The sequence below is a fragment of the Bufo bufo genome, chromosome 1 (assembly GCF_905171765.1).
Source record: "Bufo bufo chromosome 1, aBufBuf1.1, whole genome shotgun sequence".
Lineage (NCBI taxonomy): Eukaryota > Metazoa > Chordata > Amphibia > Anura > Bufonidae > Bufo > Bufo bufo.
In genome coordinates this window covers 664,865,963-664,889,406 of record NC_053389.1, presented here as the reverse complement: position 1 = coordinate 664,889,406, position 23,444 = coordinate 664,865,963, and positions in this window count along the sequence as shown.

Here is a 23,444-nt window from a genome sequence, read left to right as displayed (position 1 = left end):
TGCATGATGTTCTTTGTTTTGGTTTCACTTTGTCATCTCATTTCCTTCTCCCAGGTGTCGCCTATTTAGACTAATCCTCTTTCCTTTATATTCCCTCCCATACTGCCTCACTTTGCGGTTTATACTACTTCCTGGATTGAAGTGGCCACTGCTGGAGACTTCTGTTGCTGCTTGTTCAGATAAGTCCTTTCATGTTTTGTGTTTCCTTGCTGGCTTGATTCTAGGTGACCCTGACTCCCTCCGTATTAAGTGCAGGGAGCCGGTGGTCGTGTCCCCTCACTATTATAGGATTTTCAGGTGTCACACAGTCTAGGTACGAGGGCATGCAATCGTCTACCTCTGAGACCCTTGTATGTGCTTAGCAGTCAGGGTGAGCTCTTAGGGTTTTATAGGGGTCACCTTTATGCTCCTTAGTTTGGGATCAAGCCAGTCGGATGTTTATCCATAACTTCCAGCTATCTGCAACATCATCCGTGACACAGGCAGGACATTCGGGGCCTGGGACAAAACATCAGAGGCGCAGGCCCGACTGTTTTGACCTAGCAACGCCCCTGAATAAAGTACTAAGTGCTATTAGGCCATGACTTTACTTTAATAGCGATTATTCTGGTGACAGATTTCCTTTAAAGCTCACCTACAGCAGTGAAGAAAAATGGCTGGGTTGTTATGGAAACCTGGTGTAAAGCTGTGTATGTGTGGAGACTGGCAAGCGAGCTTCAATTGGTTAATAAGGGTCATGTGACCAAGCTTCTTCAATTGGCTAATGCATATTTAGAAAATATGTCAGGACCGGTACGTCCTAGAGAGCTGAGACCTGGTCTAAAACCTTCCCTGACACCTGATGTACTTGTGTGCCAAATTTCGTGATTGTAAATGCAACAGTGCGGATTCCTTTAGCGGACATACATACATACACTCAGCTTTATATATTAGATGATTTATGAAAACTGGTGCAAAGGGAAACTTAGCTGCCCATAGCAACCAATCAGGTCCTACCATTCATTTTTCAGAGCTCCGTGTGCCTGCCATCTGCGGACGTGGACCCTTTCACTTGAATGGAGTCTGTGATCCGCATCCGACATTCCACACCGCAAAAAAGTAGTGCATGGGGGGGCAGGATGGCCGAGCGGTTAGCAGAGTCTCAGCACATTGCTGACACTCTGCTTGAAACGGCTGACATCTGTGCTCACAGATGTCAGCCATTTAACTCCTTCCATGCCGCGGTCCATAGGGACCGCTGTATGGATGGGGTTAACAGGGAGGGAGCTCCCTCCCTCTCCCATCGGGGGCTGCTGTGCCGTTTCAGCCCCCGATTCTTGACGGGATCACAGAGGGAGGGGGCCCCTCTCTCCCCATCACCCACTGCTCTGTTGTGGCAGCGGGTGAGGGTTACCATGGACACCTGACGCTTTCATAGGCTTCCGGCTTGCCATGGTAAGGCTAAGTCTAATCAGACTTCTGCTAAAGGCAGAAGTCTGATCAGACTAAGTGTAAAGTGAAAATACAGTACAGTACACTATATAGTGTACTGTATTGCATTATACAGACATACATCAGACCCACTGGATCTTCAAGAACCAAGTGGGTCTGGGTCAAAAAAAAGTTTAAAAAAAGTTTAAAAAAAGTAAAAATAAAAAAAAAACATTTGTCACTGATTAAAAATTAAAAAAATAAAATGCACTACACATGTTTAATATCACCGCGTCCGTAATGACCTAATCTATAAAACTATTATGTTACTTTCCCCGCACGGTGAACGTCATAAAAAATAAAAACTATGATGAAATTTACATTTTGCCCACCTTACTTCCCAAAAAGGTAATAAAAGTGATCAAAAAAGTCGTATGTACGCCAAAATGGTACCAATCAAATCGGCACCTCATCCCGCAAAAAATGAGCCCCTACATGAGACAATCGCCCAAAAAGTTAAAAAATATGGCTCTCAGACTATGGAGACACTAAAACATGATATTTTTTTTCTAAAATTCTGTTATTGTGTAAAATAAATAAATAAATAAATATATACAGTACAGACCAAAAGTTTGGACACACCTTCTCATTCAAAGAGTTTTCTTTATTTTCATGACTATGAAAATTGTAGATTCACACTGAAGGCATCAAAACTATGAATTAACACATGTGGAATTATATACATAACAAACAAGTGTGAAACAACTGAAAATGTCATATTCTAGGTTCTTCAAAGTAGCCACCTTTTGCTTTGATTACTGCTTTGCACACTCTTGGCATTCTCTTGATGAGCTTCAAGAGGTAGTCCCCTGAAATGGTTTTCACTTCACAGGTGTGCCCTGTCAGGTTTAATAAGTGGGATTTCTTGCCTTATAAATGAGGTTGGGACCATCAGTGGCGTTGAGGAGAAGTCAGGTGGATACACAGCTGATAGTCCTACTGAATAGACTGTTAGAATTTGTATTATGGCAAGAAAAAAGAAGCTAAGTAAAGAAAAACGAGTGGCCATCATTACTTTAAGAAATGAAGGTCAGTCAGACAGCCGAAAAATTGGGAAAACTTTGAAAGTAAGGGCTATTTGACCATGAAGGAGAGTGATGGGGTGCTGCGCCAGATGACCTGGCCTCCACAGTCACCGGACCTGAGCCCAATCGAGATGGTTTGGGGTGAGCTGGACCGCAGAGTGAAGGCAAAAGGGCCAACAAGTGCTCAGCATCTCTGGGAACTCCTTCAAGACTGTTGGAAGACCATTTCAGGGGACTACCTCTTGAAGCTCATCAAGAGAATGCCAAGAGTGTGCAAAGCAGTAATCAAAGCAAAAGGTGGCTACTTTGAATAACCTAGAATATGACATATTTTCAGTTGTTTCACACTTGTTTGTTATGTATATAATTCCACATGTGTTAATTCATAGTTTTGATGCCTTCATAGTCATGAAAATAAAGAAAACTCTTTGAATGAGAAGGTGTGTCCAAACTTTTGGTCTGTACTGTACATAGGTATCGCCGCTTCCGTAATAACCTAATCTATAAAAATATCACATGACCTAACCCCTCAGATGAGTACCGTAAAAAAAAAAAAAAAAATGGTGTAAAAAAAGCCATCTTTTGTCACCTTAAATCACCAAAAGTGTAATAGCAAGCGATCAGAAAGTCATACGCACCCCAAAATTGTGCCAATCAAACCGTCATCTCATCCCCCAAAAAATGAGCCCCTACACAAGACAGTCACCCAAAAAATAAATAAAACTATGGCTTTCAGAATGTGACGACACTAAAGAATATTTTATTTTTAAATGCTTTGTTATGTAAAACTGAAACAAACAACCAAAAAAAGTAGTCAAATTTGGTATTGTCGAGTCCGTGACAACCTGCTCTATAAAATACCACATAATCTAACCTGTCAGATGAATTTTGTAAATAACAAAAAATAAAAACTGTCCCAAAACAGCTATTTCTATTTACATTGCCTCACAAAAAGTGTAATATAGAGCAACCAAAAATCATATGTACTCTAAAATAGTACCAGCAAGACTGCCACCCTATCCCGTAGTTTCCAAAATGGGGTAACTTTTTTGGAGTTTCTACTCTAGGGGTGCATCAGGGGGGCTTCAAATGGGACATGGTGTCAAAAAACCAGTCCAGCAAAATTTGCCTTCCAAAAACCGTATGGCATTCCTTTCCTTCTGTGCCTTGCCGTGTGCCCATACAGCAGTTTACGACCACATATGGGGTGTTTCTGTAAACGACAGGATCAGGGCCATAAATGTTGAGTTTTGTTTGGCTGTAAATCCTTGCTTTGTAACTGGAAAAAATTGATTCAAATAGGAAATCTGCCAAAAAAGTTAAATTTTTTATTTTATCTCTATTTTCCATTAATTCTTGTGGAACACCTAAAAAGTTAACAAAGTTTGTAAAATCAGTTTTGAATACCTTGAGGGGTGTAGTTTGTAAAATGGGTGGTTTCTATTATGTAAGCCTCACAAAGTGACTTCAGACCTGAACTGGTCCTGAAAAAGTGGGTTTTAGAAATTTTCTGAAAAATTTCAAGATTTGCTTCTAAACTTCTAAGCCTTCTAACGTCCCCAAAAAATAAAATGGCATTCCCAAAATTATTCAAACATGAAGTAGACATATGGGGAATGTAAATTAATAACTATTTTTCAAGGTATTACTATGTATTATAGAAGTAGAGAAATTGAAACTTGCAAATTTGCAAATTTGCAAATTTGTGCCAATTTTTGGTAAATTTGGTATTTTATTTTATAAATAAAAATGAATTTCATTGACTCCATTTTACCAGTGTCATGAAGTACAATATGTGACGAAAAAACTATCTCAGAATGGCCTGGATAAGTAAAAGCGTTTTAAAGTTATTTACACATAAAGTGACACTGGTCAGATTTGCCAAAAATGGCCTGGTCCTTAAGGTGAAAATGAGCCCGGTAAGTATTACAAAACAGTATTTGGTATCCCTGTAATCATAATAACCTGTACAATATAGTGAACATATTATTTATGGTGATTGGTAAACAATGTGAATAAAAATGGGGGCGGGGGGGCTCCCTGAAATTTCTGATGGCACCCCCGGATCCACGCTTACTTGAAGCCCTGCTGGAAAAACCCCACCCTAAGGCTGCATTCACACGTCCGTGGTGTGTTGCGGACCCGCAAATTGCGGGTCTGCAACACACCAGCCCGGCACCCCCATTGAAATGCCTATTCTTGTCCGCAAGCTGCAAAATCGGGGCCGCGCTCCGCAATTGCGGCTGCAGACAGCACACTGTGTGCTGTCCGCATCCATTCCGTCCCCATAGAGAATGAATGGGACCGCACCCATTCCGCAAAATTGCGGAAAGGATGCGGACCCATTTTGCGGACGTGTGAATGGAGCCTTAGACACAGCATCATTACTGACATCACATCCACACTCAGGGTCCAGGAGCATGAGCAGACACTGCCCTGAGAGGCAAGGTCACTGATTATTTTGTGTCTACAGGGCATAGCGTTACAAGTAGGGATGAGCGAACCCGAACTGTATAGTTCGGGTTCGTACCGAATTTTGGGGTGTCCGTGACACGGACCCGAACCCGAACATTTTCGTAAAAGTCCGGGTTCGGTGTTCGGCGCTTTCTTGGCGCTTTTTGAAAGGCTGCAAAGCAGCCAATCAACAAGCGTCATACTACTTGCCCCAAGAGGCCATCACAGCCATGCCTACTATTGGCATGGCTGTGATTGGCCAGTGCAGCATGTGACCCAGCCTCTATTTAAGCTGGAGTCACGTAGCGCCGCACGTCACTCTGCTATGATCAGTATAGGGAGAGGTTGCAGCTGCGACGTTAGGGCGAGATTAGGCAGATTAACTCCTCCGAAAGACTTCATTCTGTGATCGATCTGCAGCTGTGGATCATTGAAGTGCTATTATTGACTTGCTCACTTTTTTGAGGCTGCCCAGAGCGTTTTTAGATCACTTTTTTTCTGGGGTGATCGGCGGCCATTTTGTGACTTGTGGTGCGCCAGCACAAGCTATCACCAAGTGTATTTAACCATCGATAGTGTGGTTATTTTGTGCTATATCCTACATCAGCTGCAGGCTGAGCCTGTGTCACCGAAGTGCATTTAACCATCAACAGTCTGGTTATTTTTTGGCCATATACTACATCAGCTGCAGGCTGAGCCTGTGTCACCGAAGTGCATTTAACCATCGACAGTCTGATTATTTTTTGGCCATATACTACATCTGGTGCAGGCTGAGCCTGTGTCACCCAAGTGCATTTAACCATCAACAGTGTGGTTATTTTTTGGCCATATATTACATCAGGGGCAAGTTGAGCCTGTCACCCAGCGCCTAAAAAATAGACCTGACATTTCTATTCAACCAAATCTGTACTGTTTTAGCTGGTCAAGTTATTTGTAGTGACCGTAAAAGCACACTTTTTTTTCTGGGTTGAAAAACCATTCCCAAATTTGCCATTCTCAAAATAACTAGTTTCTGGTATTTGAGGCCTACTTGAAATCTATCCCAAAAAGAATATCTTACATTGAAGCTAGTGATAGTGTCATTCAGAAAAACCTAAGACACACGCTAGCGTGCTGATAGAAATCTGATTCTGTGATTAAACCTATACCTGTCACACAGCGCAAAAAAAAAACAGGCCTCACATCTCTATTTAACCAAATCTGTACTGTTTTAGCTGGTCAAGTTATTTGTAGTGACCGTAAAAGCACACTTTTTTTTCTGGGTTGAAAAACCATTCCCAAATTTGCCATTCTCAAAATAACTAGTTTCTGGTATTTGAGGCCTACTTGAAATCTATCCCAAAAAGAATATCTTACATTGAAGCTAGTGATAGTGTCATTCAGAAAAACCTAAGACACATGCTAGCGTGCAGATAGAAGTCTGATTCTGTGATTAAACCTATACCAGTCACACAGCGCAAAAAAAAACAGGCCTCACATCTCTATTTAACCAAATCTGTACTGTTTTAGCTGGTCAAGTTATTTGTAGTGACCGTAAAAGCACACTTTTTTTTCTGGGTTGAAAAACCATTCCCAAATTTGCCATTCTCAAAATAACTAGTTTCTGGTATTTGAGGCCTACTTGAAATCTATCCCAAAAAGAATATCTTACATTGAAGCTAGTGATAGTGTCATTCAGAAAAACCTAAGACACACGCTAGCATGCTGATAGAAATCTGATTCTGTGATTAAACCTATACCTGTCACACAGCGCAAAAAAAAACAGGCCTCACATCTCTATTTAACCAAATCTGTACTGTTTTAGCTGGTCAAGTTATTTGTAGTGACCGTAAAAGCACACTTTTTTTTCTGGGTTGAAAAACCATTCCCAAATTTGCCATTCTCAAAATAACTAGTTTCTGGTATTTGAGGCCTACTTGAAATCTATCCCAAAAAGAATATCTTACATTGAAGCTAGTGATAGTGTCATTCAGAAAAACCTAAGACACACGCTAGCGTGCTGATAGAAATCTGATTCTGTGATTAAACCTATACCTGTCACACAGCGCAAAAAAAAAACAGGCCTCACATCTCTATTTAACCAAATCTGTACTGTTTTAGCTGGTCAAGTTATTTGTAGTGACCGTAAAAGCACACTTTTTTTTCTGGGTTGAAAAACCATTCCCAAATTTGCCATTCTCAAAATAACTAGTTTCTGGTATTTGAGGCCTACTTGAAATCTATCCCAAAAAGAATATCTTACATTGAAGCTAGTGATAGTGTCATTCAGAAAAACCTAAGACACATGCTAGCGTGCAGATAGAAGTCTGATTCTGTGATTAAACCTATACCTGTCACACAGCGCAAAAAAAAACAGGCCTCACATCTCTATTTAACCAAATCTGTACTGTTTTAGCTGGTCAAGTTATTTGTAGTGACCGTAAAAGCACACTTTTTTTTCTGGGTTGAAAAACCATTCCCAAATTTGCCATTCTCAAAATAACTAGTTTCTGGTATTTGAGGCCTACTTGAAATCTATCCCAAAAAGAATATCTTACATTGAAGCTAGTGATAGTGTCATTCAGAAAAACCTAAGACACACGCTAGCGTGCTGATAGAAATCTGATTCTGTGATTAAACCTATACCTGTCACACAGCGCAAAAAAAAACAGGCCTCACATCTCTATTTAACCAAATCTGTACTGTTTTAGCTGGTCAAGTTATTTGTAGTGACCGTAAAAGCACACTTTTTTTTCTGGGTTGAAAAACCATTCCCAAATTTGCCATTCTCAAAATAACTAGTTTCTGGTATTTGAGGCCTACTTGAAATCTATCCCAAAAAGAATATCTTACATTGAAGCTAGTGATAGTGTCATTTAGAAAAACCTAAGACACACGCTAGTGTGCTGATAGACATGAAGACAGATTCTGCGCTGACATAAGGCCAGATTCTCTGTTACGGGACCGCTCTCCTCTGTCTGGGTGCCGGGGCCTAAATGTGTGACAGTGGCCTGTTCCAGTGGTGGGTAACGTGAAGACTGATTCTCTGCTATGACATGAAGACAGATTCTGCGCTGACATAAGGCCAGATTCTCTGTTACGGGACCTCTCTCCTCTGCCTGGGTGCCTGGGCCTAAATGTGTGACAGTGGCCTGTTCCAGTGGTGGGTGACGTGAAGCCTGATTCTCTGCTATGACATGAAGACAGATTCTGCGCTGACATAAGGCCAGATTCACTGTTACGGGACCGCTCTCCTCTGTCTGGGTGCCGGGGCCTAAATGTGTGACAGTGGCCTGTTCCAGTGGTGGGTGACGTGAAGCCTGATTCTCTGCTATGACATGAAGACAGATTCTGTGCTGACATCAGGCCAGATTCTCTGTTACGGGACCTCTCTCCTCTGCCTGGGTGCCGGGGCCTAAATGTGTGACAGTGGCCTGTTCCAGTGGTGGGTGACGTGAAGCCTGATTCTCTGCTATGTCATGAAGACTGATTCTGCGCTGAAATGAAGCCAGATTCTCTGCTATGGCATGAAGAGACTGATTCTCTGCTGACATGAAGCCAGATTCTTTGCTATGGCATGAAGAGACTGATTCTCTGCTGACGTGAAGCCAGATTCTCTGCTATGGGACCTCTGTCCAATTGATATTGGTTCATTTTTATTTTTTTAATTTTTATTTTAATTCATTTCCCTATCCACATTTGTTTGCAGGGGATTTACCTACATGTTGCTGCCTTTTGCAGCCCTCTAGCTCTTTCCTGGGCTGTTTTACAGCCTTTTTAGTGCCCAAAAGTTCGGGTCCCAAGTGACTTCAATGGGGTTCGGGTTCGGGACGAAGTTCGGATCAGGTTCAGATCCCGAACCCGAACATTTCCGGGAAGTTCGGCCGAACTTCTCGAACCCGAACATCCAGGTGTTCGCTCAACTCTAGTTACAAGCCTTGACACGCCTCAGACGTAGACGTGATGTCATTGGGATAGGGAACCAACTCAATGTCACGTGACCATGATGGAGTGCAGGAAAATGGGACATTACAGATAAACAATCACTATTAGTATAGTAATGATGTTTCCTGTCAATTGATGATGCAAATTACAAAACCAGAACACCTCTTTACCATGAACGTTTGATAAAACAATAGTTCATATTCTGATAACACCTTCCCTTTAATCAACAGGGAACATTCGGGACAGCTATATACACAATAGACTGGGTGACTGTTAATCTACAGATGAAGTAGAGTTAACACACATACTCATGAGACGTGTTATCTAAACTAAATGCGTTAAGCAAACACCTTCAGTTGCTTTTGTTTCAAGATAAGGCGACGAGTTAAGAGTTTGTGTGTTAACCCTTGTGTGTTAACCATCTGTATGTGCGTGGGCAGAAAAATGATGCATTATAGTATTAAAGGGGTTGGTCCATCTGGGACATTGATGGCATAATGGTAGGATATGCCATCAATATCAGATAGGTATGGGTCCCATCTATGGGACCTGCTCTTATGTGAACAATGGGGCCCATATTTTTGAAAATAGTCAAGCGAGCACCTACACGTGGGACCCACACCTAGACATACGCCATCAATGTCCCAGATGGGCCAACCACTTTAAGGGGAAAAAAAACGAATGGATCCCAAATAAATACTTTTTGACTTCTTATTGCATTAATGTGATAATGTTCGAATGTGACTTGATGATTACCAGATTATTAAAGGGCTTCTGTCACCCCACTAAAGTCATTTTTTTTTTGTTGGGCTAGTTAAATTCCTTATACTGCGATATATGAAAATATAATGGTCTTACTTACTTTCCTTCAGCAGTTTCTTATAAAAACAAACTTTTATAATATGTAAATTAGGTCTCTACCAGCAAGTAGGGCGTCTACGGGGGCGTGGCCTAGCGGAGGATGTGAGCGGACGCGCGGTGCAGAGCTCCTCCGACACCTCGGATAATTTATCCTGTAAAGCATCCTGATCTACAGCTTCTCCTGCCGATACCTTAGTAGGCAACCTCCAGAACACTCACCTGAACTGTGGGGAGGACTGACACAGGCCGATATGACTCGCAGGAAGGAGCAGAGAGCGCCGGAGAAGGACAGCCAAGATGGCGCCGACGCCACTCCAGGGCGGTCAGGCCGTGTCACAGCTCTTCAGAAGGACGCCGCTGCTAAACTGGAGAAATACGCCAGGCCCTCGAACGCAGCCTCAGGAAAAGGTATGCCTAAAAAAACAGCAGCATTTGAGGAAGTATCTGATATGGACTCTGACGCTGAAGGGCCTGGATCGGATAACATTCTGCCGGCCCGATCAAATAGATTTGGCGCGCTGGCCTCCGCAAAAGAATGCTTACCCTCTGTGACCTAAGACTCTGACTCAGAGGAACCGACCCTTAAAGATGTTATGCAGGCCATTGCCAGGTGTGGCAAATCTCTGAATACGTTAACCATGCAAGTGGGGGCTATTAAGGAAGATATCTCCATAGTGAGACATGATATGAGGAAGCTGGCAGACCGCACGACTGCATTGGAGGGGCGCGTGGGTGAAATGGAGGATGCCGTGTCACCCCTGACTAATACAGTGAGAGACCATTCACTAAGACTGGACGCTATTGCTGCAAAGCAGGACGATCTTGAAAATCGTTCCCGCAGAAACAATGTGCGGGAGGTGGGAGCGCCGGAGAAAGTGGAAGGTGGAAAGCCATCAGAATTCTTTGAGTCCTGGCTAAGGGAGAACTTTGGCGCAGATGTATTGGCCCCCCTGTTTGCGGTGGAGAGGGCTCACAGGGTCCCTATGCGGCCTTTACCGCCAGGTGCTCCACCTAGAACAGTCCTGATTAAGATCCTACATTTCAGGGACCGGGACATTATCCTACGAATAGCGCGAGATAAGCCGGATTTATCTATAGATGGCCATAAAGTAGCGCTTTTTCCGGATTATTCGCAGGAAGTTCAGAAGCGACGGGCCAGATTTGCGGATGTTAAAAGGCGACTGAGAGGACACGGCGTGTCATACTCCATGATGTATCCGGCCAAGCTACGTGTGGCTGCACTGGGGACCACGCATTTCTTTGAGGATCCGAAAGAAGCTGCGAGATGGGTGGACCGGCATGAACGACAGCTTGCTGCGGAACAAGTCTGATACGTGAAAAGAGAAATGACACTCAGTTTATAGGTTCAGGTCATAGTTTCCTGGATGGTATGGTCTGTTGTTGAATGAGTGGGAGTGTTTGAAGGCACTGCTATATTATAACAAGTGAATAGGGGGAGAATATTATGCGGATGTTGGATTGTACAGTCTATAAGGTATGATAATCCTTTCAATGATTTCCCTATAGTTGTCCGAGGAGAAATGGAGGAGGAAGCCCTGCTCTACCCTCGGGCTAGGTAGTTAGGGTTGCACACTCGACTGAATCCGGTAGCGGGTTGTGTGTTGATTCCCACAGGCCTTATCTAGGTGTTTCAGTGAGACCCGTTATTGGGTGGGTCGTTGGTTGGAGTAGTGAAGTGAATGTTCAGTAAGGAATGTTGGGGGGGGAGGGGGGGGGGTTGATGTTTGGTTCAATCTTATTGCACGCACTGGATATGAGGATGTAGGTATTAGTCTACTATCTGTGTATGATAGGACTTGCTATTATATGTGCTCTCCGGACGAAAGTAAGTGGGATGCCGGGCTTACCCTTATTTGGATGTCTAAAAATGGCGGGGAGGGTTAATGTGCTTAGCTGGAATATAAGGGGGATTAAGGATGCAGTTAAAAGACGAGCAGTTATGGACTGCCTGAACCAGTATCAACCATTGATCTGCTGTGTGCAGGAGACTCACCTTACCTCAGATCAGACTAAAGTGCTTGCCCCTGGTTGGGCTGGGCACTGTTTTCATTCCACTTTTTCGTCTTTTGCTAGGGGGGTGAGCCTTCTGATACACAGGTCAATTGCATTTACATGTATATCCCAAAAGGTAGATAGCGAAGGGAGATACGTCTGTATACACTGTGTGATATTTGCAACAACATGTATACTAGTGGGTGTGTATATCCCGCCACCATATTCGCCAGTAGTACTTAGAGATATAATATTGTTTATAGCAGACATTCCTGGGATTCCTGTTCTTCTAATGGGTGACTTCAATAATGTCCTTGATCACAATATGGACAGAATGGGGGTGGGTCATACTTCTCATGTGACCGGAATGACATCTTTTGGAGTTCTGATGCAGGAAGCTATGATGCTAGATTTTTGGAGGTTGAGAAACCCAGCGGTGAGCCAGTTCTCTTGCTGCTCTAGCACATATAATTCTCTATCCAGAATCGATCTCATTATTGGTAACACCCATATGGGGCAATATGTAAGAGATATACAGTATTTGCCACGTAGGATCTCTGATCATTCTCCGGTGTTGGCAGTGTTAGACCTTCGTATGACAAGAAACCGAAGTAGTGGGGGTTGGAAGTTTAATCCATACTGGCTACCTCTCCTGCCGGATGCTGGCGGGATTGGTGAAAAACTCGGGGAATTTTTCCAAATTAACCTACCATCCGCAACCAAATCAGTGGTGTGGGAGACTATGAAAGCGTTTCTGAGTGGATTGCTTATAGCGGAAATTAATAGGAAAAAAAACGAAACTAGGGCACACACGAAAAAGCTGATTAAGGAAGTGGAGGCGGCAGAAGCAGAGTATATTTTACATCCACTAGAGGGTGCTAAAGAGAAATGGAAGGAATCTCAGCAGCGACTAAATGAGCGGCTGCTGTCTCAACCGAAAAACAAAAGATTTTTTCAAAAACAAACCTTCTATGAGGATGGAGAGAGGGCCGGTAGACTTTTGGCATTAATATCTAGAGCTCAGTCGCAACCTGCATACATTGCAGCCTTAAGGGATTCGAGTGGTGTAGTTCAAACTGAGTCGGCACATTTGCTCCAGGCCATGTATTCGTTTTACTCCACACTATACCGTTCTAGGCTGACAGTTCTGGATGAGGAGATTGTCCGCTTTTTACAACCATTAAAATTATGCTCATTAGCAAGCGAACATAGGGTGTTGCTGGATAGTCCAATTACTGTGCAAGAGCTTGAGACAGCTTTAGGTTCGATGTCCAATAATAAAGCCCCAGGCAAAGACGGTTTACCAGCTAAAATATATAAACGTTATTCCAGTGTTCTTCTTCCCCAATTGGTAGAGGTGTTTAATGACGCCAAGCAGCGAGGTAGGCTCCCTGATTCTATGAATGACGCAGTCATTGTGCTCCTACCTAAACCAGGTAAAGATGTACTTGAACCTGAATCATATCGGCCTATTTCCTTGCTTCCAGTAGATGTCAACCTTTTAGCGAAAGTATTAGCAAACCGCTTGAACGCGGTAGTTACCACATTGATTTGTCAGGACCAAGCAGGATTTATGCCCAATATGTCAACCGCAGTGAATGTTAGGCGCCTTTTTCTAAACATACAGGCAACCCAGGTTCACGCCTCGACCGCGGCGGTCGCATCTCTTGATGCGGCCAAAGCGTTCGATAGCGTGGAATGGCGTTATTTGTGGTTGGTGCTTAAGAAAACGGGGTTTGGAGCTGAATTTATTGCATGGGTTCAGTTATTATATGCATGTCCTAGAGCGGTGGTGAGGGTTAACGGGGATCTCTCGGACCCCTTCCCGCTGTTTAGGGGTACTAGACAAGGGTGTCCATTGTCGCCACTTCTTTTTGCGGTGGCGATAGAGCCTTTGGCGGAAGCGCTGAGAATGGCAGAAGCGGTTAAAGGACTTTCATAAGGATCTAGAGTAGAAAAAGTGGCTTTGTATGCCGATGACATGCTTTTATTTTTGGATGATTGGGCTCACTCTCTACCTGCTGCAATGGAGATCATAAACCATTTTGGTAGTATGTCTGGGTTGGTGATCAATTGGTCAAAATCTGCCCTTCTACCCTTGGGGAGTAGTTACAGTAGGGCCCCTCTGGACACGGGAGAGTTGCAGGTGGTGGCGTCTACAAAATATTTGGGGGTGTGGGTTACTGCAAATTTAGATGACTATGAGCGATTGAATCTGAATCCAATGCTCACTGAATTTAGGAGGAAAGTACAGGCCTGGAGCAAATTACCTTTGTCTGTGATAGGTCGAGTTAACCTTGTAAAAATGATATTAATGCCAAAACTTCTATACCTTTTACATAATGCACCAATCTGGATTCCGCTTCGGTTTTTTAACACCGTTAACGCAATATTTAGAGATTTAATATGGAGGGGAGGCGTCCCTAGGATTAAGCTTTCGACCCTACAACGGCCCAAAACGCAAGGGGGCTTGGCGGTGCCGGATCCTTGGTCTTATTATATTGCAGCCCAATTGCAGCATTTCAGAGGATGGGGATAGGAACCCAAATTGAATAGTGCTGGGCGTATAGTTCAGCACTTATTACATCGCTCGTGTCTATTGTCAGCCCTGGAGGATGGTGCGTTTAATTCCCGGGGGTCTCAGTACCCACTGCTGCGAGTGATGCATAAAATATGGTGGAAAGCAAAAGAGAGAGCAAATGCTGTAGGGTATAGCACTCACACACCCATATGGCCTAATTTTCTGTATCCTGAACTAGATAAGATTAGCGGAGTGCAACAGTGGGGGCAATATGGGCTGGGCAAGATGGCTCAATTATTTGCGGATAAGACATTGAAGAGCTTCGAAGATCTGAGGCAAGAATTTAACATCCCGCATAAGTACTTTTATGTCTACTTGCAGTTGAGACACGCTATCCAGACGCAGGAAAAGAAGGGGAAGATTCAGCAGGCTGATAGGTGTCCTATTATTGATTATACAATGAGGGCGGGGACTACTAGCGGAGTGATTTCCCTCTACTATAATACAATCAGGGAGGAAGTTGACGAGTCCAACCCGCTGAAACTGTATGAAAAATGGAAGGGAGATGTTGAGGAATTAACGGATGAGCAATGGAAAGAAATTCTCAATGTTGTACCGACGTTGTCACTAAGTGAGTCCTATAGACTATCCCAGATATATCTCTTACATAGAGTTTATAGAACACCTGTAATGCTGTATAAAATGGGGTATAGGGTAGACGATGCTTGCCCACGTTGTAATATTGCGGGGGCGGACTTGATTCACCTCATGTGGAATTGCCCGCGCTTAAGGAGGTACTGGGATGGAATAGTGGAACTTATCAATAGGGTGTTTGGCATTAGATTGGAGGCTAGCTCGCTGACGTGTATACTGGGAGTGGTGAAAGTACCTGGACACATGATGAAAAAGAAGATAGCGGTAACGAGAATATTATACCAAGCTAGGAAATGCATAGCGGCTCATTGGATAGATGAGTTAGCCCCCATGGTTCAGGAAGTGATAGATAGGGTGCATACTCTGGTCAAGTTAGAGGAATATGTGTATTTGCGGAGGAACTCAGCCAAAAAATTTGAGGCAATTTGGTCCTCGTGGATCTCTCATTTTGAATCGTCCTAATATATGTTAATGGGAGGGGAGCTGTCGGCTCAGAAGGGAGGTTGATGGGTGTATGTGAGTGGGGTGAGGTACGAATGGGGTTATGTAAGGTATGCGTGGAGTGATATGCTAGGTGGAATGATTTTGTAATGTGAGAGCGTCCGGATGTCCTATAAGATGGTGTAGGAGACTATATTATGATTCTTTTAGATGGACTTGTCGAACACGGATGTGGACTATAATTTGCATCTTCTAAGTGACTGTGCTTTGGTTGGGGGGGAGGGCTGTTGTTTTTGTATAACAAAATTTTGTAAAAGCAATAAAAAACATCTGATTTAAAAAAAAAAAGTAGGGCGTCTACTTGCTGGTAGCCGTCGCCAAAAACCGCCCCCTTGTCGTGTTGATTGACAGGGCCAGCCGCGATCTCCTCCTCCGGCCGGCCCTGTCAGCATTTCAAAAATCGCGCGCCTGTGTTGATTCGGCGCAGGCGCTCTGAGATAAGGGGGCTCGCCTCCTCAGCACTCCCTCAGTGCGCCTGCGCCGATGACGTCTTCTCTTTCGGTGATGTCATCGGCGCAGGCGCACTGAGGGAGTTCTGAGGAGGCGAGCCTCCTCATCTCAGATCGCCTGCGCCGAATGAACACAGGCGCGCGATTTTTGAAATGCTGACAGGACCGGCCGGAGGAGGAGATCGCGGCTGGCCCTGTCAATCAACACGACGAGGGGGCGGTTTTTTGCGGCGGCTACCAGCAAGTAGATGCCCTACTTGCTGGTAGAGACCTAATTTACATATTGTAAAAGTTTGTTTTTATAAGAAACTGCTGAAGGAAAGTAAGTAAGAAAAAAAAAAGACTTTAGTGGGGTGACAGAAGCCCTTTAAATATTCTGTATTACCAGATGGCCGGAGAAAAGTATATAAAATGACTATATTGTGCTTTTCCTTTGTTTTTCATCTTTCTTGGTTATCACTCCGTGGTCTTGTGGTTTCTACATTAGTAGGCAGTAATTAGAATTTCTGGATGACTGGATACAAGGAATGTTAATATAATTGGTGACAGTCACTTTGAAGAGGCAGATTCTGAGAGTAAAAATAATGATACTGTGCTTTATTTTTGCTGCACCACAGTTCTCACAAATGCCCATGGTGTTACTCTTATAGTGCAAGAATGGATAAGGAAATAAGTTACTTGGAGGAATTATATTTCAAAGGAATCTGCACGCCATGTATTAAATACAAGATTTATTGCATTGATGTTTTGGAAAGTTGCAGTGCCATTTTCCTAAGAAAGGATTAAACAAATCTTTTCTAATCACATTTAATGCTGAGTGTGACTTTCATGTGTAGAGGCATTAGTATGGGAATCAAACACCCATAAAAGACAATAGGATGCAATTACTCCAATAGGACTAAGCCATTTCGGGGTTTCAGGAACACACAGAATTTATAACTTGTTTAGTTTAACAGATGTATGAGGTTTACTTTCTAAAGTGAGTTTGAGGTTCATGTATATTAGCATTTAAGCCCTTTGCGCAAAACAACATAACTGCATGTTGTTGCTTTAAAGCAGGGATGCCCAACCTGCGGCCCTCCAGCTGTTGCAAAACGACAACTTCCGTCACGCCTGGACATCCTTCAGCTAGCAGGGAATGCTGGGTGCTATAGTTTTGAAACAGCTGGAGGGCCACAGGTTGGGCATCCCTGCATTAAAGGGACACTACCCAATTTTTTTTTATCACATTAAAGAGGACCTTTTACCACTCCTGACATGCCTGTTTTAATAGTTTCATGCATTCCCCATGTAATAACAGTTCTGGGGCATCTATTCTTATAGCTCTATGTTATGCCATTCCTTTATTAATCCTTCTAGAAGTTATGAAATGAATGAATTGCTAGAAGTGTGCAGTAAGGGTACAGAGGGGTGGTAACAAGTTGAAGGTCTGCTGTTTTCTAATGCTTTTACAGTGTAGTGAGTTCAGTTAGCTCCCTCTGCTTGGCTGGCATTGGTTCTTGACGATTACTTCCTCGGAGGATGAGGTCCTTCTGTACTGGCTTCTTTCTTGGCGATATGAACAGCAGTCAGTTATGCTAGAAGAAGAACCAAGAAGGAGGCACTGGGTTCACCCAACTGTCTCCTAGCAGTGCATGAAAGGCCACTTCCATACTTCCCAGTACACCCACCTGTAGCAGCACCCAGAGTTCCATAGCTACTGTACTTTTGTACTCTATGTTGAGCCATGTTTGACCTCCCCCTTTCACCCTTTGTTGCATTGCCTATTTTGTTTGCCCTTTTTTTCCCCATGACTTTTCCCCCCTCTTGCCTTACTGCATTTCGAGTTCCTACATGTCACTCTTGTGAAGTCATCTGGCACCAAATCTGAAAGACAATGATGCCACAGCCAAAGATGGACTTTTGGCTCTGTTTCTCTGTTTGCTTGAAAATTAAAGGGGTTCTCAAGGAATTAAGAAAATGAAAATACTTAAATATTACTTTATTATAAATATATTCTCAAATACCTTTCATTATTTATACTGACTCGTTTTGTCCGGGGAGCAATCATTAGGAGAAACTAAAATGGCCGCTGTCCTATCAGTTCACACAAAACCTGCTCTGGTCACACATGAGGACAAGTTACTTTACAACACTGAGGTAAAGAGCTTCCTCCTCCTCCTTACTTGTTAGTGATTATGATCCTGAATAAAGAGGATAAGAACTTTAGCTGAATTTCTGGGGAATTTAGTTCATGAGGAGACATGAAGTACAGAGAGGATGGACAGGACATGCTGTGGTAATGTGTTGCTGTGGTAATGGAGACTGTAAACAAGTACTGCTGCTCATTAGCCACACCTCACCCTCCTCTCATGTCTCCTCATCATCTCCATTCCCACAGAGATTCACCTGTATTCAGGATCATGATTCCTGACAAGCAGAGCAGAGAGGATGAGGCAGCACTATGGTTCATTGTGGTGAAGTAAATTGTCCTCCTGCGCGATTAGGACAGATTTTGTGTGTACTGATAGGACGGTGGCTATATTATTTCTCCTGATGATTACTCCCTAAACATGCATGCGCATGCGCAGTGGACAAGTGGAAGCCGATGCCAGTAGTCCGCATGGGCGCAGACTACAGTGTCCACTGCGCCTGCGCGAGACTACGTCGCAGAGATAACATGACGTCAGAATAGTGCAGTGAATATAAAGTAGTAGGTGGTGCTGGGCTCCAGATCGATGGGCGGTGCTGGGCTCCAGGAGATCGTGGGACAACCTCTTGGGCTCCTGACAGAGGTGATTGACATATGAATAATCATGGTCATGGTGACAGAATCCCTTTAAACTTTTACAAGCTGCTATAACTTTTCTTTTTTTGAAATGCCCCTTGGCTGCCCCACTGTGCCCCTGTTCTATTTTCCTGTCCTGTATGCTAATAGATAGCATCAGTACAGGGAGGAGAAGACCCCAGCGCTTCTCAGTGGGCGTCTCCTTCTCCCTGAGAAGGTGAGCTGTATTTTCTCCCTGGCTATGACGTGGTCCGCTGCTAATGGACTTCACCACAGCCAGAGAGAAGGAGATACCCACTGGGGTCTTCCCCTCCCTGTAACGATGCTGATTCAGGGTGCGAAAACAGAACGGGGCACAGCGGGGCAGCTGAGGGGGGTTTTAAAAAAAAAAAAATTATAGCAGCATCAGCAGAGTGTACCCCACTTGTAAAGGTGAAAAAACTGTGAAAAGTCCTCTTTAAGAAGCCGCCTCACTCAGGGTCCAGTACTTAATTTACAAACAGTATTTTTCGGTGGTGGTGTTGCCCTTGGCTGACAGTAACTACTGGTTTATAATTGTAGATATTGGGGCCTATGGTAGCACATCTAATGCCCGCATCGTCCGTGCTTCCAGAATGGTTGAACAGCTGCAGGCCAACCAGCTCACCCTTCTAGAGCCCAGAATACTGCCCGGATCTGTAGAACCACCAGCTCCATTTGTCATTGTGACTGACAAAGGGTGTACGTTGTCACAACTCCACATGATGCGGCCCTTCCCAAAATGCGACTTGGATGATAGGAAGTGTATCTTAAACTATTAGTTGACTAGAGACCACTGGTATGTGTAGTGTGCTTTCAAGATACTTTCCACAAAGTGGAGGTTGTTCCTGTTATACCTACAGATGGATGCGGACAATGCAACCCTGGTGATTGAAGCCTATGTACTCCTACACAACTTCATCAGGATTCATGATGCTTCCTCAGATGCTGACCTAGACCAAAATCTGACCTCATCATCCGTCGGTTTGAAGCAGACCCTGCATGGATGACCTAGAACATCAGAACGGGCTGTTCAGGAAATCTATTCGGACTTCTTCTGCAGCTCTAAGAGATCATTGCCATGGACATTCTAGTTTACCAGTTTTTTCTAGCTAGTTCATTTCACTGTTGTTGATAGTGTAGGACTCCCAAGAGAATGAGGACCATTGACGTGGGCTTGCGACCTGAGGTATTTTATACTGTCCAAATTCCACTTTCAATTCATTTTTTTAACATTGATTGTGTGCAAATAATGTATTATTCATGGAATTTCAACATTAATTAGAATTTGGCGTAAAATACCTACACTACTTTTCATGTGTTTTACTAGTCCATATAATTTTTGCCTTAGTTGTCCATATCAAACAAATGGATTTCCACATTGTTTCTTTCACAGTTTACAGATGAATCTGGTTGCTATGACCAACTAAACCAGTTTTCAATAGCAACAATTATGAAAAATCCCATCATTTGTTGATAAAATTAAAAAAACAGTCTGAACAGCTTTGAATTTTTTTCATTATTTCTGTTTATCTGCTCTAAAGACCAGAACAGATGTAATAGGCACACTAGTTAAAGTGGTTGGGCATTGATTAACCGCTTTATTACCAAAATGGCAATCTAATTCAAAATAACTAATTAATTTCTGAACCAACCTACATGTATTTGATATAATTCCTCACGGGACATCTTAGACATTTCTTTTGTGTCATTAGATAACATATAATATTTTTACAAAATATTTACAGAAAAACTGAAAATTATGATTTTTTTTTAAATTTTTCCTTTCTTATCAATTTTTTTTGTCTAACTGTTACAAAAGGTTTGAAGACAAAACATTTCTAAACCCATTACTGTACATTTGTATTGTGAAAATGGACACTATTTGTATAATCTATCTACTGGTTGGACCCACCATAAGGCCTCTTTCATAGAACAATAGGGCTGGAGGGGTTAAAAAAAAAATAATAATAATTTAACTCACCTTAATCCACTTGTTCGCGCAGCCGGCATCTCTTCTGTCTTCTTCTTTGCGGAATAGGACCTTTGATGACATCACTACGCTCGTCACATGATCCATCACCATGGTGATGGATCATGTGACGGACCATGTGATGATCGCAGTGACGTCATCAAAGGTCCTTTTCCTCACAGATGAAGACAGAAGAGATGCCGGCTGCGCGAACAAGTGGATTAAGGTGAGTTAAATTATTATTTTTTTTTTTAACCCCTCCAGCCCTATTGTACTATGCATTCTGTATTAAGAATGCTATTATTTTACCTTATAACCATGTTATAAGGGAAAATAATAATGATCGGGTCTCCAGCAACCGAGCGTGAAAATCGCACCACATCCGCACTTGCTTGCGGATGCTTGCGATTTTCACGCAGCACCATCCACTTCTATGGGGCCTGCGTTGCGTGAAAAACACACAAAATAGAGCTTGCTGCGATTTTCACGCATGCACAAGTGATGAGTGAAAATCATCGCTCATGTGCACAGCCCCATAGAAATGAATGGGTCCGGAATCAGTGCGGGTGCAATGCGTTCACTTCACGCATTGCACCCGCGCGGAAAACCCGCCCGTGTGAAATGGGCCTAAGACTTCAAAAGGCTCCAGTGCATTTTGGCGGCCTAATTTTTTATTTATTTCTGGTTCTATGGCATCGTACTGCCAGTACAGATGTTGGACAGTGTTAAAACATTACAAGCCCCTTCAAAGTGACTTTTTTATGTTGTCCCCCTAAGGTATTTATCTTCGGAAAATTTGGACATTTAAAGAGTTTGGCTGTTTTTTTCTATTTTTATAAATGAAAAAAAAAAATCTGCGTGCATTTGTATATTTTACACAGAACCCCCACTAACTATATGAAATATAGCTAAAACGAATACCTAGATTTTTCTATTTTTTTAGGAAAGCAAAAAGGGAAAAAATGTGTGTATGTTTGTATATTGTACACACAAAAATTCCAATATACTATTGCTAAAACTAATAAATATACATTTTACTGTATATTATTTTTTTATGTACGAAAAAGGGGGGATGTGTTTATATGTGTGTACGTAGTCTGCTATACTATTGCTAATACTAGTAACTATTGCTATAACTTTTAAATTTTTGTGTTGTCTTTATTTAACTTTTTATTAATTTTTAATGAATTTTCTTATTTATTTTTACGTTAAAAAGTAAAATTACTTAAAAAAGAGAATTTACCCCTCCTGACACCGTCAGGATAGGGATGGGTTAATTCACAGCCTGCAAGCGCACATTTAGCCAACAGCCAACAGGGTCCGCTACATCAAGAAGAGCGCTGTCTGCCGGTTTTTCCATTGTACACTGTGTTGGATCCTTTTAGCAGGGTGCTACAAGGATGCCACGCAGCAAGACTGCTTCTGTTGGTCTCGCCACTGTGAGAGAAGGATTTATGATTTTATGAATATGTAATGAGAATATTCTGTAGTACACATTTCTGTCCACTAGATGGCTGCAAACCATATGTATGGAAGGTCAATGAGGGAGGGGGAAGAGGGGATTCTGAAACCACTCCTATCAGGTTAAGGAGCCAATAGCCTCTTCTTAAGGAACACCCCTTTTGTGATGTCATGTCTGCTATTTAAGTGAATGTACTGGGAATAAAAGGCTCTCTCTCGCCTGCCCTCTTCTACCATGGCTAAAGGAGGATGAGAAGATGCTTTCATGAAACCACCTAGTGTCTGGTCTCATTATAAAGCAGTATGCTGTACACATACTTATTCTTCTAATTGATTTGGCACCACACAAAGAAGAAGGAGAGTCGCATGAATTGCGACGACAAAATGGCGCCCAACGTGGGGCAGACAGCTTGCATAACTTCCGATTCAAACGCCAGGAGAGGACTTGCGTAAAACCATCAGACGAGGCATAAACTGCAGTAAGGTAAGAAGCTTTTATTCTTACAACCTCCTCTGAGTCTTTTGCCCAAGTGTTTTCTCAAGAGTTGAATTGGTGTTATCGCGATATAAGGGTTCAAATTATAGCTGATCTGTCCGTTAAAAAGAACCTGTTGAAATATTCCTTCTTTGTGTGGTAGAACATGCTGAAACTAAACGGAAATTGTTAGACAGCTGAGCCGGATATCCTGTGACGTAGAATTGGATCCCAGCCCAAGATTCTGACGAGAATCTGGAGATAAGGGTTAATACCAATGGCCATAGGCAATTGGCAGTTATTAAGATTTTGTATCCCGGTGAATTGACGAGGGGTCTTCACTTTGAGAGATTGTGGGCTCAATACTATTATATCATTTGATCTTTGTGCAACTGCGCTTAAGTTTGTGGGTTCGGTGGCGATTACTTATAGTAATCGGATTCCGTTTGATCTTTGTGCAACTACGCTTAAGTTTGCGGGTTTGATAAATAGCAATTGTTTGATCTGTGTGCAACTACAATAATGGGAAATTCTAATGTTACAGGACAGAGTAAAGAGATATTAACGGCGGCTCAGTTGATGCGAGGAAAAGAAAGGAAAAGTTTCAGTTAGAAATAAAAGTTGAAAGCATTCTGTCATACTAAGTAGCAGCGATTTCCGGTATTATCCGTAAATATGCAGTTTTGTGTAAAAGTTCCCCCTAGAGTTTGCAAATGCAGTAGGAGATAGATTAAATTAAAGTTTGTGGAAAACTGTAGATGGAAAGTTGAAAGTAATTGAGGAGAATGGACAATACTGCTATAGTAAGATGGAGGATTTGGGTGTGATAGGGAACAAAGAGAGTTGGCCATGCGGCATTCCCTTCCCCCCACCACATGT